We start from the raw sequence: 17296 nt of genomic DNA on the forward strand, positions 1-17296 counted from the left end.
TTCCATCTACTAGTAAATTGAATATATCTCTAATAAAAACCATAAATTCACCCTTTCTATGATTAGATGAAATGTAATTTGATAAATTTGTTCTTTCAATTATTTATTTCATTAAATATTATTACAAAATTAAACAAAAAAAAAACACATGCGCGCACGTGTAATATATATATATATATATATATATATATATATATATATATATACACATATATTTTCCTCAAGTTGTTTTAGAATTGTTACAAATAAAGACCTGTAATTATTACTATTATTATTTATGTGTATATATAAAATACATACACGTCATATAAAAGAAATGTCCATGAATGTGTGTGTATACACAATATATATTGTTACCACGTATAAGCTCAATTTAATATCGGCGGACGAACACTGTAGCAACTCAATGTGACCTGGCACACAGTATATGCACGCGTTGATGCAAGCATCACTACCGCCGCGCAGTTCTCCCACCATAGCGGCCCCACCACTCTCAGGCTCCAATAAAAGAGCGTGCAAAAGAGTGAATTTTCAATTCATCATCAACCACCAGCTGGAGAAGACCAAGAAGAAGAAGAAGAAGATGGAAGAACTTCCCCGCTGGGTCAACATGGTACCTCCTGGCGGATGCCAACATCCCCGCTGAAGCAGCAGTTACAGAAAAATTAATTTTAATAACTCATATTTTTTAATGTTTTATTTAATGTAATTCAAAGTATTTGTATTTGATAGTTTTTTTTATGTTCCTTATAAAACAGCTACTTTTAGATTTTTATACATTTTAAATAAAAATTGCTAATATAAGAACATAATTTACCAAAATATGACATTATTTTGTTTGTAAGTTATATCTGTTGTCATAAAATTTTGTTCTATGGTACAGCTTAATTGTACAGTTTAACAAAGGAAAATTATTACTTTACTATTTATATTTCTTTTCTTGAATTTATCTAGTTCAAAAAAGAGGAATTTGACAGTATTTTATTTTACAGTCACACATTTATTTCATGGTTGTCTGCTAAAGTATGATTTAAATCTTATACTGATAATAAATATCTTGATCTTATTCTTGATTGATTAGCTACAATTTATCTCCTGAATAAAATTGACTGCAGTCCTTATCAATTCATTCAATTTATGTATCCATCAATTTTCACATATCTTGTTTTAATATTTTATTTTTTTTACATAGTTTTTATTGTTATATTTTAAAATAGCAATTTCAAAGTCTTCATTTTATGCTTCCTACTATACGTTAGCTATACATAATACATTTTTTTATACTTTTTACTATTATTTTTTTTGTATGATTTCTTATGTAATATATATAATTATTATATAGTAGTTTATTTTATGAAATGCAAAAATTAACAAAGCAGTGAAAGCAGCCTCAGTCAGGTAAGGTAAATGATCAGTGTCCTCTTGTAGCAGCAATAGATTTATAAGTGTTGTAAAATTTATAATTTAGTTTAACTATGTGATAAATTAAAAATACACCTTTTCATATGATGAAATTATTTAAGAAGATACTTTTCTTCCTATCAGTTACTGCATACTGAGTTTAATTAATATTAATGGAAAAATTATTTAATCCCAATGTATAATAAATATAAATTAAATTTTCTTGTCAACACAAATAATGACGGCAACTGTTGTATGTATTATGTCCTTTCATGATTAATTTTAATTTTTATCTTTTTTCATTAATTCTGCATCACTATAACGTAAAAAATCCCTTTTCTATTTTCTATCTGTTTTTTTGAAAAAGTAAGAAAACAAAAAAGCACACACACACATATATATGTATGATATGTGTATATATAATTGAAAAATAATTAACATATTGACCACTGTGTTAACAAAATTTAATATTATATGACATATAAACCACCAAAACACAGTAATTAAATTACTATATTAATATACTATACTAATTTCCAAGAATTGATTTTCGCAGGATCTTGTATCTTCAGGATATTGAATTTTATAATTACATTACAAAAAAAATCTTTTAAAAATTTGTTACTTTAAACTGATCTTTATTTTAAAACTATTGAATAGTATTATGAATGCAAATACAAATTTTATATATATATATATATATATATATATACACACACACACGAGGGTTATTTTTTTTCAAAGTCCGATCGGTCGCGAGATAAAAACCCGCGCAAAAATCGGATAAACCTTTGCGCATATGTGTTGCGCAGCGTCTCTAGTATGACCTTCAACGCGCCGCGTCACTTCGTTTAGTTCTGAACACGCAGATAGCACGTGTTTACAACATGTCTACAACAATAGCATCTCCCGCCAAGTGTGAAGTGCGCGCGATAATTCGATTTCTTCAGGCTGACGGGTGTAATGCGGCTGAAATTCATCGACGAATAAGTAATGTGTACGGTGAAACTTCAATGAGTGACAGCAAAGTGCGACAATGGTGTGCAGGCTGTCAGGGAAGGAAGCGAGTGTCAACCGATGATCTCGTTGAGCGAGTGGATGAGGCAATTCGAGAAAATCGTCGGTTCACAATTTCTATATTGAGTGATTCGTTTCCTGAAATTTCAAGGTCGGCTCTCTACACCATTGTAAGTGGGAACTGTTGCGAGATGGGTTCCCAAGATGCTGTCCGATCATCACAAAACAATGAGAATGGACGCATCCCTAAAGTTTCTCCAGCGCTACCACAATGAGAAGATTTTTTGAACAAAATTGTCACAGGGGTCAAGACATGGATCAATTTTGAAACTGAAGAAACAAAAGAACAATCCAAACAGCGGATGCATTCTCATTCTCCCAGTAAACCAAAGAAGTTCAAGCGAACCTTCTCCAACAGAAAGTGTATGTTTACTGTGTTTTGGGACCGAAATGGAGTTCTCTTGGTGGAATTCTTGGAACGTGGCATGACCATCACTGCAGCCTCATACTGCGTGACTCTTCAACGTCTACGAAGAGCAATTCAGAATAAGCGGAGAGGAATGTTGTCATCAGGCATTCTCTTTTTCCATGACAATGCTCGGCCGCACACTGCAGCTGTAACAAAGAAGCTCCTGCAGCGTTTTCGTTGGGAAGTGTTTGATCACCCACCATACAGCCCGGACTTGGCTCCATCCGATTTTCACCTTTTGCTCACATGAAATGCTGGCTAAGAGGACAACATTTTGGCACACACACATCGAGCTGCAGACCAGCGTAGAAATATGGCTGAAAACACAGGCGACTCGGTTCTATGACGAGGGTATTGGAAAGTTGGTACCACGATACGACAAATGTCTAAATCGGAGTGGCGACTATGTAGAGAAATAGCGTAAATATGCAAGTACTTGTTACAAATGAAAAATTTTTTATTTTCACTGTGGTTTTAATTTCGTGACCGATCGGACCTTGAAAAAAAAATAATTCTCGTACATATATATACATACATCTATCCATAATACTTTTTTTGTAAAATATGTTAAGATTTTCTGACTATATTATTATTTTGATAGGAACCAAAATTAAGTTGGAAGAAATAATGAACAGGGATTTATTATTAGGAAGAGACAAATTTAGTTTGAAAATAAATAAAACTTAAATAAAGGTAGCAAAATGGAACAGAAATAATAATAATGATAAATTGCATATTACTGAAAGGAAACAAATCAGGGAATCCCAGAAGTGGGAGAATTTTGTTTTTATGTAATAAAATTACAATGGATGGATGAAGTTTTGCACACATCAAAAGAATATTGTCAAAGGAAGGGAGTTTTCCTGGAAAAAAAAACAAAAAATATGACTGGCATCAAATGCAAATCTCATAATTAAAAGGAAATCTTTGAAGATTTGTGTGGTGTGTTGTGGTATATAGTAATGAAACAAAGAAAATAGAAAAATAAAAATGAAAATAATACCTTTTTACCTTTGAAATGTGCTGTTCAGTAGAATTTTGAGATTTAGTTGGTTGGTTCAGTAGTTTAAAATCAAAGCATTTCAAGACAAATGGGAAAGGAGAGAAATTGTCACAGAATTCTTGTAATAAGACAAATTTTGTTATGTCATACATTGCGTGTATGACATAACAAAATTTGTTGAAATCATGTCTTCGCAAATCAGCTGATTTTGAAGTCAAGAGTTCCAACGTTCAAATCCTAGTAAAGGCAGTTACTTTTACAGGATTTGAATACTTCTCTTTGGTGGTTAGGTTTCAATTAACCACAAATATCACAAATGGTTGACGTAAGACTGTACAATACTTAGGTGATACTTTACTTACACTCAAACATATCATCCTCATTCATCCTCTAAATAATACCTGATGGTGATTCCCAAAGGCCATGTCATATATTAAAATGAAGGGATCAGTAAATGGTAGAGTGCATAGAAAAAAACAAATATGATAACATTAAAACAGATAAATTTTTTTTAATTTTGTCATAGGAGGTGGAAAATGCTTTTCCAGCCACCATCTGCCTGCAACAGATGGTACTTTCAGACTCTCATCAACTAAAAAATCCCTCTCCTTTATCACATAAGGACTGGACCTGGCCACAAGGCATGAACACAGTTCCCAAGCCAACATGCGCGGGTACTCTTATCGTGTTACTAGCTTCAAAGAAGCAGTCTTTAGCGTTCTCCAGGAGTCATTGGCAGACAACGATCCAGGTGTGTCCTGCTTCCCACCCAGAGACTGGCTGTTCTCTGTTACTCATCTGCCAGCTTCCTCTTGATTTTCCCTTCTACTAAGGTTCACTTCCTTCTAGACTTATAATCCACAATGCTATCAGCATTCAGCTGCCTCAAATGCTGATAATACTCTCTCCTAGGTTGCTCCCAATGCAGGCACTCAAAAATAGTAAGCTCGGCAGAATCAACCTGTTCGCAATAGACGCACAGGTCTGACTCAGCCTTATAAACCTCTTCAGGTACGAGGGGTAATACCCGTGCCTCATAAGGAACTGGGTCAGTTCATTCCCCACCTCTCCATGCCCTCTTTCAATCTACAGTTTTAATACCAGGACAACTGTTTTATACAAGCTCCTGTCCCTGCCACCTATTTATCAGCAGCTCTTGTGTGTCTGCTTCTTTTCCAACCTTCCATGTCATTGATTCCACTGACGAGCAAGGAGGTCAATCTGAGGCATGGCTGCCACTACCAACACTGCCTCCATGGATACTGTACGATATCGACAGCAAAACCTCAGTGTAAGGCGTCATTGAACTCTTTCTAACAAGGATCATGCACACTTCACCACTAATCCTCTCGTCCTAACAGGGACCATGTAGAGGATGATGACATGCACCATGTGCAAGTACAACCTCCTTTCATAACTCGGACTGTATATGGTAAAAATACATATTTTTTTTTTACATTCAGGTTAAGAGTAATAACACAGAGGATAAATGAATGAAGAAAAACATGAAAATAGTCTAATGGTTTAGTAAAAAAAATCTGCATTGTTTGGATTCTTCTGGATATTAATTCTCAACATACATACACCAGAATTACTGTTATGATCTATATATCAATATGTAAATAACAACAACATATATAATTTATCTAAAGAGAGGATTCCATTAAAGTAATCTGATAAAATGTAAACCTGAAAGTAATAATTTATGAAATGTTATTAAAACTAACGTAATTAATGATCGTTTGGTTAACTTTTGATTTAGGAAAAGTAGAAATTATGAATTACCTGTAGTAACTGAAAGGATATTAATAATTCACATTTCTCCCTCCTGTAATATATTACTCTACTATTAAAAATCTGTATCTTAATAAAATTATTGGGTTTTTATTTATTTACTAGGTTTAAACTAATTTCATTACTCTTAATCCTTGTAAGTTTGTTTTCATTAATATATTTTATTCAGTTCAATAGGTTATTATATATTATTTAAAATATTTTACAAATTACTGTACTACTTTTTTGGATTGGTGATAAAAAAACTACTAAAACAATTTTTTTTTTAAGGGGAATGAAGGAAAACTAATATTAAATTTCGATGAGACCAGTATTACAACATACACAAGGTAAGAAATTACAATAATTAAAAAGGTTTAGATAAATAAAGTAACAGATTAGTTTACCTCAAAATTTCAACATCTGTTGTAGTTTGACAACAATCAATGGCTGTTGTGTATTTAAACATGCATTGTGTAATTAAAAACATATTTGACTGGTTTGATGCTCCAACTTAATTTTTAATCTTTTAAACTTAACTTAAAGGAACATGATCCTACTTCCTCAATTATTTATTTATGTATTACAATCTATGTCTTCTTCACAGTTTTCATTCTCGACATATCTCTTTATAACCAAATTAAATAAACCTTGACATTTTAATACACAATTCAGTAACCTAGTTCATTTTATTATAGAGTGATTCTGCTGTAAACTTCTTCCCTGTTGAATTTGACTTAAAACTTGTTTAAGTTCTATCGATCCAGCTAATTGTCAACATCCTCCTGTAACACCAAATTTAAGAGTCTATTCTTTTGTTTTCTGTTTTTCCTACTTAATACGTTTCACTAGTCACAAAACATAAATCTATTCAAATATTTTCAAGGCTTTCTTTCTAACTACATCTACATGTGAAACTGTTAGAATCACAAATTTCTCCCATTTCTGCTTTAACAAATTTCTCCCACCTTTGGGTAACCTTATTTTCCCCTGTGTTAGTACTGCATTTAAATAACAAAAGACAAATGAACCATTTTTGTATTACACAGCATAATATTTCAGCCTATGAGAAAAGATGTTATTTTTAGTTATTGTTTTTAAAGAATTATTTAATGATTTATAAAATCAATAAACAAATTAAAAAAAAAAAAAAAAATTAAAAGGTTTCCATTTAAGAACAGTATTACTCTAGTGGTTAATAATTTTTTAAATAATTGCTACTAATTAGATAAACCTAAATATTTTTCATACCTTATTTAACGTATTTAAATATTTTCTCTTATATTTTTCAATTAACGTCTTAAAAAAATTAAATTTATTTTGTACTGATTTTACTTACTTGTCTTCATTTAGTTACATAAATAAAATTCAAAAACAATATTTTATTTTTATTAATCTGGATTATAATCTTTCTTATTTACAATTTGTACTTTCAGACATGGTATGATCAAGGTTTATATACAACTCGTCCATCCTTCCAGGTAAATGCAAGATCAATTCCTTTTAGTTATCTATGTAATAGAAAACCTACCACTGCTACCACTGTTATGTAGTAGTATAGTGTAGTGTATAATTTGTAGTAATATGTCATATGTTATTGATTATATTACTGTCTGAGTATAGTATTTATTTATGGAAAAAAAGTTCAACATTCTGAAAGTTAGTCATTTTAAAGTGTTATAATGTTTTATCATTTACATCCGGTTCAACAAATTCTTTTCTTTAATAAAAATTTAGGCTGCTGTGCTTCACAATACATTTACATTGTGCCATGTACATGTAATGCTACTAATCCCACGGTTCAACAAATTTTTTTTCTTTTATAAAAATTTACGCTAATGTGCTTCACAATACATTTACATTGTGCTTCTCATGTGCATGTAATGCTACTAATTCCACAGACAGATTCCTAATACTGAATAATGATAATATTTCTGTAACTTAAAGTGCAACATTCTGGGTATTTATGTAGATCTAAAATTCTAGAAGGACAATAAAATTGATTTACAAAAAACCCAAACCATAATGTTTTGTTTTTGAAGCATCATGTAAAATTATAGTCTCATTATTATATACGTATTTATTTTACCTACTTTTTTATATGTTCTGTTTGGAATATCATCTTTTTCAGCCTCCACCTGTCCCTTCATAATTTTCGGTACAGTTACGCTCCTGTGCATTCTGACTTACACATTCCTGACAGAATTTGTTCAATACACTAACATCAAGAATTTTACTAGTATCAAAAATAAACTCAAAAATCCATTGACCTTTCTTCTGCCATGAGCCGTCCAGAGCCACGCTTAGCGATATCTTGAGTTATTGTTTAGAGATACAGCTTCCTCGGGGGCTCCTATCGTACTCTCTTCTGCACAACAACAGCACTTCCAATCAGAAACAATTTTGTGTAAGCATAAGTTTTGTTGGAGGTGAGGATAAGACCATGAAGGAACAAAATACCTCACAAGTATTCAGCCCTTGTATAGCTCCTTCCTATACTTATCGTACCATACACGCATATAAATGCAAGTTTATATCATATTTACAACTCTGTTTTACCTGAATTCATAAATTCAATTAATTTTTTGCACTTATCACAAAAAAAAAAAATACTTTTGGCCAAACCAACTCCAACTATTAGAATAAATCAATTTACACAACAATATTTACAACTAACAAATGTTTTTAAAAACTTAATAAATAAATTAATAACAAATATGCAATATCCATCACCTGATCCTTTAAAATTTCTAAATTCAGTTTCTTTTTTGAAAAACTACTACACCTATTTACATCTGGTGGCGGCTGATTCGGTGTAACAGATAGATTTTTTACAGGAACACTTTTTTTGATATACCAGCAGGCTTTTTTTTTTTAGGAAACCAGTAGCTTTCCTCTAAATTTACGGTTTTTGTAAGTCTTTCGTATCTAGGCATTTTGTACGTACACTTGTTATATAAAACTTCACTATACACAACAACAATTTCACCGATTACAAACTTGCCACATACAGAAACGAAAACAAAACAGAAATTAATACATAACCTTTTAGGAACAGCAATGTTTAAGTAAATAAACAAACAGCAGCAGATGTCATGTACTGTTACCAACGTTTAAAACAAAACTATGGTGTATAAAAAATAAAAGTAAAGTACCAAATCTCTCTCAGTATTATGTAGAAAATATCAGAAAGATTTCGATCTTGAAACAAAAGGATTTCAGGTCTAAACAACACTTTATAAAAATATTTATATCTTCCATATTTTTTATTGTATGAGCAAAATATTTACATGGAATTGCACAGAAATAAATGTATAATCTCATGGCGCAAAATAAAAAAAAACCCAATATTTTTGGATTTTTTATGGTCACGCTTAAATTAACAGATTTATTTTAACATTGTATTATATATTTATGTTTTTAATTATTTTCTAGATTTTTAACTTCGGTTTTTTTTTTTTATTTTAAAATAAATAATAAATTTTATGATGCTAGGCTGGATAAGTTTTACCAGGGTTTCCTGGTAAATTTCATCCATCCAGCCAAATTTTGAAGCAGTTTCAATTTTTTTGTTAGGCAGTATTCTTATAATACTTACCTATACTTAGATCACAGAACAGAGAGGTACTTTGTACCAATCAGAACAAAATATTTATTTATTTAAACCATAATTTGGTTTTAGTAAAGATATAACTCCATAATCTAATTTGTGTTCATTGCCCATTTTATAGAATTGTATTGTTTTAGGTTATAAAGCTTGAATATTGGCATACAGTGAAAAAAGAGTCACTTTTTACATTTTTCTAAAAATGTAAGGTATCTTTATAAAAAAATATTTAACTTTCTTAAAATAATAGAGCCATGCAGTACTCCTGTTGCTTCTGCTAGGGCAACAGGCAACCCTGTGGTTCTGCAGGACAATAGAGCTAGTAGAACCATGCATTCTATATGTTTGATGATCTTAAACTATATGCTGCATCTAGAAGATGTGTTATTACATACCGGTCAAAATAAAACGTTTATTTTGTTAAAACACTAGCGGGTACCCATGGCTTTGCATGCGCACTTGACTTGTAACTTGAGTTCTTCGACACTTGTTTCATGTTCGATTTTGGTAGCTATGTATGCTGCTTGAAGTTCAGCTTCTGGGTTTTATTGCAGCCTAACACTGAACAAGTGAGACTGGCAGTGAAATTGAAAACAGCTGAAAAGGAAGTAGCAGATGTAATGGTGACACATTCACATTGGAGTAAAAAACAAAACAGTTGTGTATCAATTTTCAACTCTAATTTTTAATAACTTCAATCTCAGTGATTTTATTTTATTTATTTAATCTTCTTAACTGCTTTCTTTAAATCTGCTACTTTATCCTCTAATTTTATTGTCAGATCCTGTGGTTTCTCATCTGTCATGTATAGGTCGGCATTTCTTATGTATGTCACACTTCCTTACCATATTTTCCTTCACTTTCTCTCATTTTACTTTTGCCAATCTATTTATTTACTGTAATAATTTTTACTTTCTTATACAGGTCACATTACCCGTTTCTTTTTAGATATTCAATATCTTCATTCTTCCTCAACCAACTTTTTTTTGCTTTCTATACTTCTTCCCATATTTCATTATTTCATTTCCTAGACATTGATCTATTACTTTCCCATTTTTCTTTTTCCTCCATTTTCTTCATCATATTACCTAAGGTTTTTTAAACCTTACCATGTCTAATACTAATAATTCTACTGTTCTGTCTACTCCCTCCTGCAATTTATCTACATTCTATTTTGAAACCATTTAGCCAACTTAAATTTTTTAAGGGTTATGTTCATTTCCATTATCAGTAACATATGGTCACTTCCTACATCTGCATCAGGTAATCCACTAACTCTACTGAATTTATATATCTACTTTCCACTAATATGTGATCAATAGGATACCGGGTTCTATCACCTGGCATTTATTCTTTTATGACTTTTAAACCGTGTATTGGCTACAAAAACTTCTCTTCCTCACAAAAATCCACCAGTCTTATCTGCACTCTTTTGTTCTTTATCTCTAGATCATATTACCAACTTCTTTCCCATCACCAACTTTCTCTACTACAGCATTCCAATCTTCCATAACCACTCTGCAGCAATTCTGTTCTTTTTCAATTAAATTTCAATATTTTCATGTATCCTTTCTAATTCTTCATCCTTATATGTAGACATTGGCATGTATACTTGAATTATGACTAGATCTTTTAGCAACATTGCTATTCTTAATGTTATAATTCCATAACCTACATAAACAACTTTCTGTACTCTTCTTCTTACTGAATAAGAAAGAAGAAGAGTACTTCTTCTGCTGTATTCACATTCTTCTCGTTATTCCATTTCTTACTGTAATTCCTACTTCATTTTTTCCTTTCTTAATCCCAGAATAATATATGGTAATTTCTCAGATTTTCATCTCACATTTCCCTTCCTGTGTAACTTTGCTCAGTCCCATTATATCATTTATATTTAACTTTATCTCCCTTTTCAGGTTTTCTTCACACTCCACATCTCTATCTTTAATCTTATTTGCTTTTGTGTTTGATACTTATCCTGTTACTTCGCTTGGAGATCTGAGTGGAAAGTAAACATACCTTGGAACATTTAACAAATAAAACATGAGCAAGATGGATTTCTTGGAATATCACTAAGATCTTTAATATAGTGGTGGTATTCTGTTTCCTTCTGTATTCTAATACCATTGATCTCATAAAAATGTTAGTTCATTTGCCTTTAGGTTTAGTGGTTTACAACAATAGATTGCCCTAAGCCATTACCACTCATCTGCTCTCAGGAAGACCATTGGTATTGTAGTAGGTGGCATCCTTGTACCAGGAGACACTCAGTCCCTGCAATCATTAGTGCATACTGTGTAAGCCTCTATACTACAGGGAGGTGATTATCAGTAATTCTTCTTCATCAAAAACTAGAACCTGCGTGGCTTTTCCTAGTCCCTCAGAATCTTTAGAGAGCACAGTAACAATGGAAACCAATGGAAACAATGTAAATATGAAAAATATCTTTCTGTGGCTTGATTATGTTATTTAATATTTTATTACACCAAGTTTTTAAGTTAATTTGGTTAAAAAAATGAAAATAATATCTTTTTTATTTTTATGATCTTTGACTCAATTACCTGAAGTAAATAGCTTATTTTTCTTTGGTAGATCATTGTTCACCATAGTTTTAGGTGGATTGCAATTTGAAAATTTCGGGTTTAAAGAAGTAGGACTGTAAGTTGGTGTCTATGTTTTGCTTTTCATATGTAGTATTATCATTTTTACATAATTTTAATGACATAATTTATCTTTTCATTGATGGAAATTTAGTTTTATTTCTTGCCTATCAAAGAATTAAAAATATGCACGATGACTCAGATTAAGCATATTCCAATTTTGAATAATTTAGCAATATTTAAATATAAATAACTAAAATTTCTAAATGAATAGCCTAGAGACATTTCTCAAAATATTTTATGCTAAACTATGTTTCAAAGTGGATTTACTTGTTAATTGTAAAACTGAAAAAATGTTAAACTCAACTGCAAAGTTAAATAAATGTCATTTTATCATATTTTTCTTCGACAAAAATATCAAACCATTAGATGTACATAAGTATTAAAATATAAAAACACAGATTTTTCTAAAAAACACCAGCTCTATGAATTTTTGAAAAATATAAACTAGAAAAGATTTTGGACATTACAAAAATCATTAAAATCCTCTTGTTATGACAATAGAAATATAGATAGTTTTATTAAAATTATAGCCTTTGTCCTGTAATATGATTATTATTATTATTATTATTAAATATTTTATTAAAATTTTTCATATATATGATTTTTTTTATATAACATGAAATAGCAATACCATGACTGTAATATTAAATTTCTGTACAAGAATTTATTGCAATTTTATTCCACATTTATTCCAATTTTTTATCCAATATTAAAAGTGAGCTGTAACTTTTATAAAAATTAATGTTAAAAGAAACAAAATCATGAGTAATGGGAACCAGTATAAAATTACCATAAATATTATTTGGACATTTGGGATTTGCATCATTGAATTTAATGGATCAAATGCAGGATTTATTTTGATTAGCTGCATATCCTAAAGAGATAAGCAATGGTTTTGTTTTGTATAGAGGTTGTGATGGGAACTATTGAGCAGTTGTAGAATGCTGGTCACGTTGTAAATCAAAATTGAAGTGGTAGAATTATCCCTTAAACCTCACATCCACTTCATAACACAATTGGGTCTTCCGCAAATGTGACTAAAATTTGGCCTAAAGTTTATTTTTATTTTTGTAAATACTGTGAAATTAATTTCCTAATATTTTCATCTGTTAAAAGCAGATTAAAAAAATTATTTCTTTAAAATAAAATTGACTATGAACATCATATTGTTAAAAATCATTTCTAAAAATAGTAATCTGCTAATATAGGTTTAAGATCTACAAACATGAATAATGAAACTTTGTTTCAATTTTAATTTTATCTATTATAGAAGCTTATATATCTATGAAATACAAATGTGAATTTTCTTCTTTTTTTATTCTAAAATAATATTATTATCTTTCTAGCTAAGCTAAGCTATAAAAGAATATTAAAACGCTGTTTTAATATCATAAAGTAGTAACTCCTACCCAAAGGGAAAAGGTGATTTATTAAATTTTTCTTAAACAACAATATATTATTATTTTGTATCATATATTTTTATTACGGTTAGTGAAACAAATTTTGTTGTAATAGGCAAAATTTTCAGCATCTGAAATTTTTTGAACGCTTAATTTAATTTTTACCTTAATTTATCCTTTTAACTGCTTTTACCTCAATGAAAATTTAAGAAGCTAATTTTAATTACCTTTGGAATAATATTATTTAAATCTACAGGTCAATGTAATTCTATTATAATAAAAAATCTATTTTGTAACTACTGTTTAAATCTGTTAAAATTAAATCAATGTGTTTTTTTTCTATTATCATTATTCCATTTATTATATTAATTCTAAATAATATATTTTCACACTTGTTCATTTTATTTAAGAGTACAAGTGGGCTTAGGTAATGTAAGTATTTTAATTGATTCATCCTTTTATGTTATAACTTTTGAGAATGGAGTACTTAATTGGGAAGATACGAAGAATTGGGGAGATAAGAATTGATAGTTTTGAAGTATTATATAGAGAGTATTTGTTTGATATTCTTTGCATATTGGTAATTAAAAATAAACTTCTACAGATTGTCCTGTTTATTATGCAACTCATCTTCGTCAGTAGGTATAATTAAATAAGAAGGCATTTGTAAGTTTAAAAATTAAATATTTTATTTCCAAACATTTCAATTACTTAAATTCTAGAGTAAATGCTGAAAGTGAATACACATAAATCTTCATGAATACGCATTTTCACTGTGTTTCTTGCAACTGTTTTCAGAGTTTGTGGGTTGATATTTAAAATAGCTTGTTTAAAATTGAACTTCAGTTGTTCAAGTTTTCATGGTTTGTTGCTGTAAGCTTTTTCTTTGAGGTAATCCAAAAGAAAATAATCCGGAGCAATCAAATCTGGAGATCTTGGTGCCATAAGCCACAACCAGTAATATGCTCACCAAAGAATTTGTTAATGAAGTTAGAAGTTGAATCTGCGTAGTGTGCTGTTCCAGCAGTATTGCTTTACCTCTTCCAAAAGTGCAAAGAATTTCAATAAAATGTTCTGATATTGTTCTGCAGTAATGGTGTACTCAATGAAAAGAGGACCAATAATGTTTTCTGTGATGTCACAAACCATACGCCCTTCTTCTGCAGGTGCAATTGTTTTTCATGATAACGGGTAAGGATTTTCAACATTCCAAATCCTACTGTTAGGGCTGTTTATATAGTTAGTAATATTTACGTTTGTATATTTACAAAATAACGCTATTGTATTTTTGTAATTTTTAGTTAAGAACTTATTCTACTTATTTATTGGTAGAACAAAGTAGAACCGATATCTGTTTGTTTATGCTGAACCTGATGATAATGAGTCATTTTCACTGATAGTAATATGTGCAGAACTGTCACTGTACGAAATTATCGCTTAAGTTACAAAAATAGTGATATCATGCAAATTTATTTTGAGATTCAGAAGGACATTTCTCTAAAGAAACTTAAAGCTTTGTTGTTTAACTTTATCCCTTAACTCTTTTGGTAATAAAATATGAAAAAGAGGGCGAGGATAATCCATATTATGATACCTGCTGTTCGCCAGGTAATATCCCTTACAATTGTTATAATTTCTACAAGTGCAATCGAACTTTTATTTATTATTACTATTGTTTTACAGAGTGTCCCATATAAAACGCAACCCATCAATCACTCATCCATGAAATTTCAAAAGTCAAGCTTACTCCCCTACTCGTTACTGAAATGGACTCGTCCAACATCTTAACATCGCGGCGACGCAGTAGAACACTGCCGATAGTAACAACAATGCAATCATAACGTTCAGTGTATTGCTAGAGACAAGATGGTGTTTTCGCTAGATGAACGTGTTTTCATTGTTGAGTCGTACTTCAGTACGAAATCGGTGGTTGCAGTGCAAGATTTGTTTCGCCATAAGTACCCAGATAAACCAGCTCCTAACAAAACATCAGTATTAAGGTTAGTTGCAAAATTTAGAGAGACCAGTTCTGTTAATAACAAGGAACACAAAAGATCTGCGTCAGTGTTGAATACAGAAACAGTCACTGAAATCAAAGACCGATTACTCGCCTCGCCAAATAAATCGATCATACGTTTGTCTGCTAAAATTATTTTTTCTAAATCAACTGTTCATCGGGCGACCAAACAATTACGATTACGACCTTATCGCATTCAAACGGTACATCGACTTCTTGAGCCCGACAAAGAAAAACGGCCACAATATTGTCAACGGTTCCGTCGATTTCTGCGCGAGAGAATTAATGTTATGGATTCGTTATTTTTCACAGATGAAGCACGGTTTCATTTGGATGGCTACGTAAACAGCCAAAACAGTAGAATTTGGAGCGCTGAAAATCCCTACGTTTATCACGAAAAACAATTATACCCGCAGAAGTTGGGGGTGTGGTGCGCGATATCGCGGAAGAAAATAATCGGTCCTATTTTTTTCGAGTACACCATTAATGCAGAACGATATCAGGATATTTTATTTCAGTTCATCGCACTCTTGGAAGAGGAAGACAGACACTGCTGGCTACAACATGACGGTGCGACATCGCATTACGCAGGTTCAACTTCGGATTTCGTTGAGGAATTCGTTGGTAATCGTGTTATAGGTCGAGGCTTGTGGCCACCAAGATCTCCAGATTTGACTGCGGCGGATTTTTTCTATGGGGGTTACCTCAAAGAAAAAGCCTACAAACCACGAACACCTGAACGATTGAAAGTCAATATTGAACAAGCTGTATTAAATATCCAGCCACAAACTTTGAAAAAAGTTGCAAGAAACGCTGTAAAAAGAATTGAAGCTTGTATTGAAGAAGATGGCGGCCACTTCCACCATTTACTCTAAATGTAAGGTAGTAAATAACTACCTAATTTACATTATTTACATTTACTCTAAATGTAAATGATGGTAATAATAAAAATTACATTTACATTTACACATGCCTTTTTATTATTTCAATACCTACCAATAAAAGGTTGGGTTGCGTTTTATATGGGACACTCCGTATTTCCTAAAAGGCCCAACCTTTTATTGGTAGGTATTGAAATAATAAAAAGCCATGTGTAAATGTAAATGTAATTTTTATTATTACCATCATTTACATTTAGAGTAAATGTAAATAATGTAAATTAGGTAGTTATTTACTACCTTACATTTAGAGTAAATGTTGGAAGTGGCCGCCTTCTTCTTGAATACAAGCTTCAATTCTTTTTACAGCGTTTCTTGCAACTTTTTTCAAAGTTTGTGGCTGGATATTTATTACAGCTTGTTCAATATTGACTTTCAATATTTCAGGTGTTCGTGGTTTGTAGGCTTTTTCTTCGAGGTAACCCCATAGAAAAAAATCCGCCGCAGTCAAATCTGGAGATCTTGGTGGCCACAAGCCTCGACCTATAACACGATTACCAACGAATTCCTCAACGAAATCCGAAGTTGAACCTGCGTAATGCCATGTCGCACCGTCATTTTGTAGCCAGCAGTGTCTGTCTTTCTCTTCCAAGAGTGCGATGAACTGAAATAAAATATCCTGATATCGTTCTGCATTAATGGTGTACTCGAAAAAAATAGGACCGATTATTTTCTTCCGCGATATCGCGCACCACACGCCCAACTTCTGCGGGTGTAATTGTTTTTCGTGATAAACGTAGGGATTTTCAGCGCTGCACATTCTACTGTTTTGGCTGTTTACGTAGCCATCCAAATGAAACCGTGCTTCATCTGTGAAAAATAACGAATCCATAACATTAATTCTCTCGCGCAGAAATCGACGGAACCGTTGACAATATTGTAGCCGTTTTTCTTTGTCGGGCTCAAGAAGTCGATGAACCGTTTGATTGCGATAAGGTCGTAATCGTAATTGTTTGGTCGCCCGATGAACAGTTGATTTAGAAAAATTAATTTCAGCAGACAAACGTA

The 17296-nt window shown here is 31.4% G+C and overlaps 1 long non-coding RNA gene across 1 annotated transcript; it reads right to left on the reverse strand.

Moving 5' to 3' along the window:
* Positions 1–224: 224 nt before the first annotated feature.
* Positions 225–8717, reverse strand: LOC142318043 (uncharacterized). Its single transcript, XR_012754793.1, has 3 exons — positions 8397–8717; positions 6071–6448; positions 225–642 (listed from the first exon to the last, which is right to left on the reverse strand). It is a non-coding gene; the product is annotated as an uncharacterized LOC142318043 (long non-coding RNA).
* Between the last annotated feature and the right edge of the window lie 8579 nt (positions 8718–17296).

The sequence above is a fragment of the Lycorma delicatula genome, chromosome 1 (genome assembly GCF_047948215.1).
Source record: "Lycorma delicatula isolate Av1 chromosome 1, ASM4794821v1, whole genome shotgun sequence".
Lineage (NCBI taxonomy): Eukaryota > Metazoa > Arthropoda > Insecta > Hemiptera > Fulgoridae > Lycorma > Lycorma delicatula.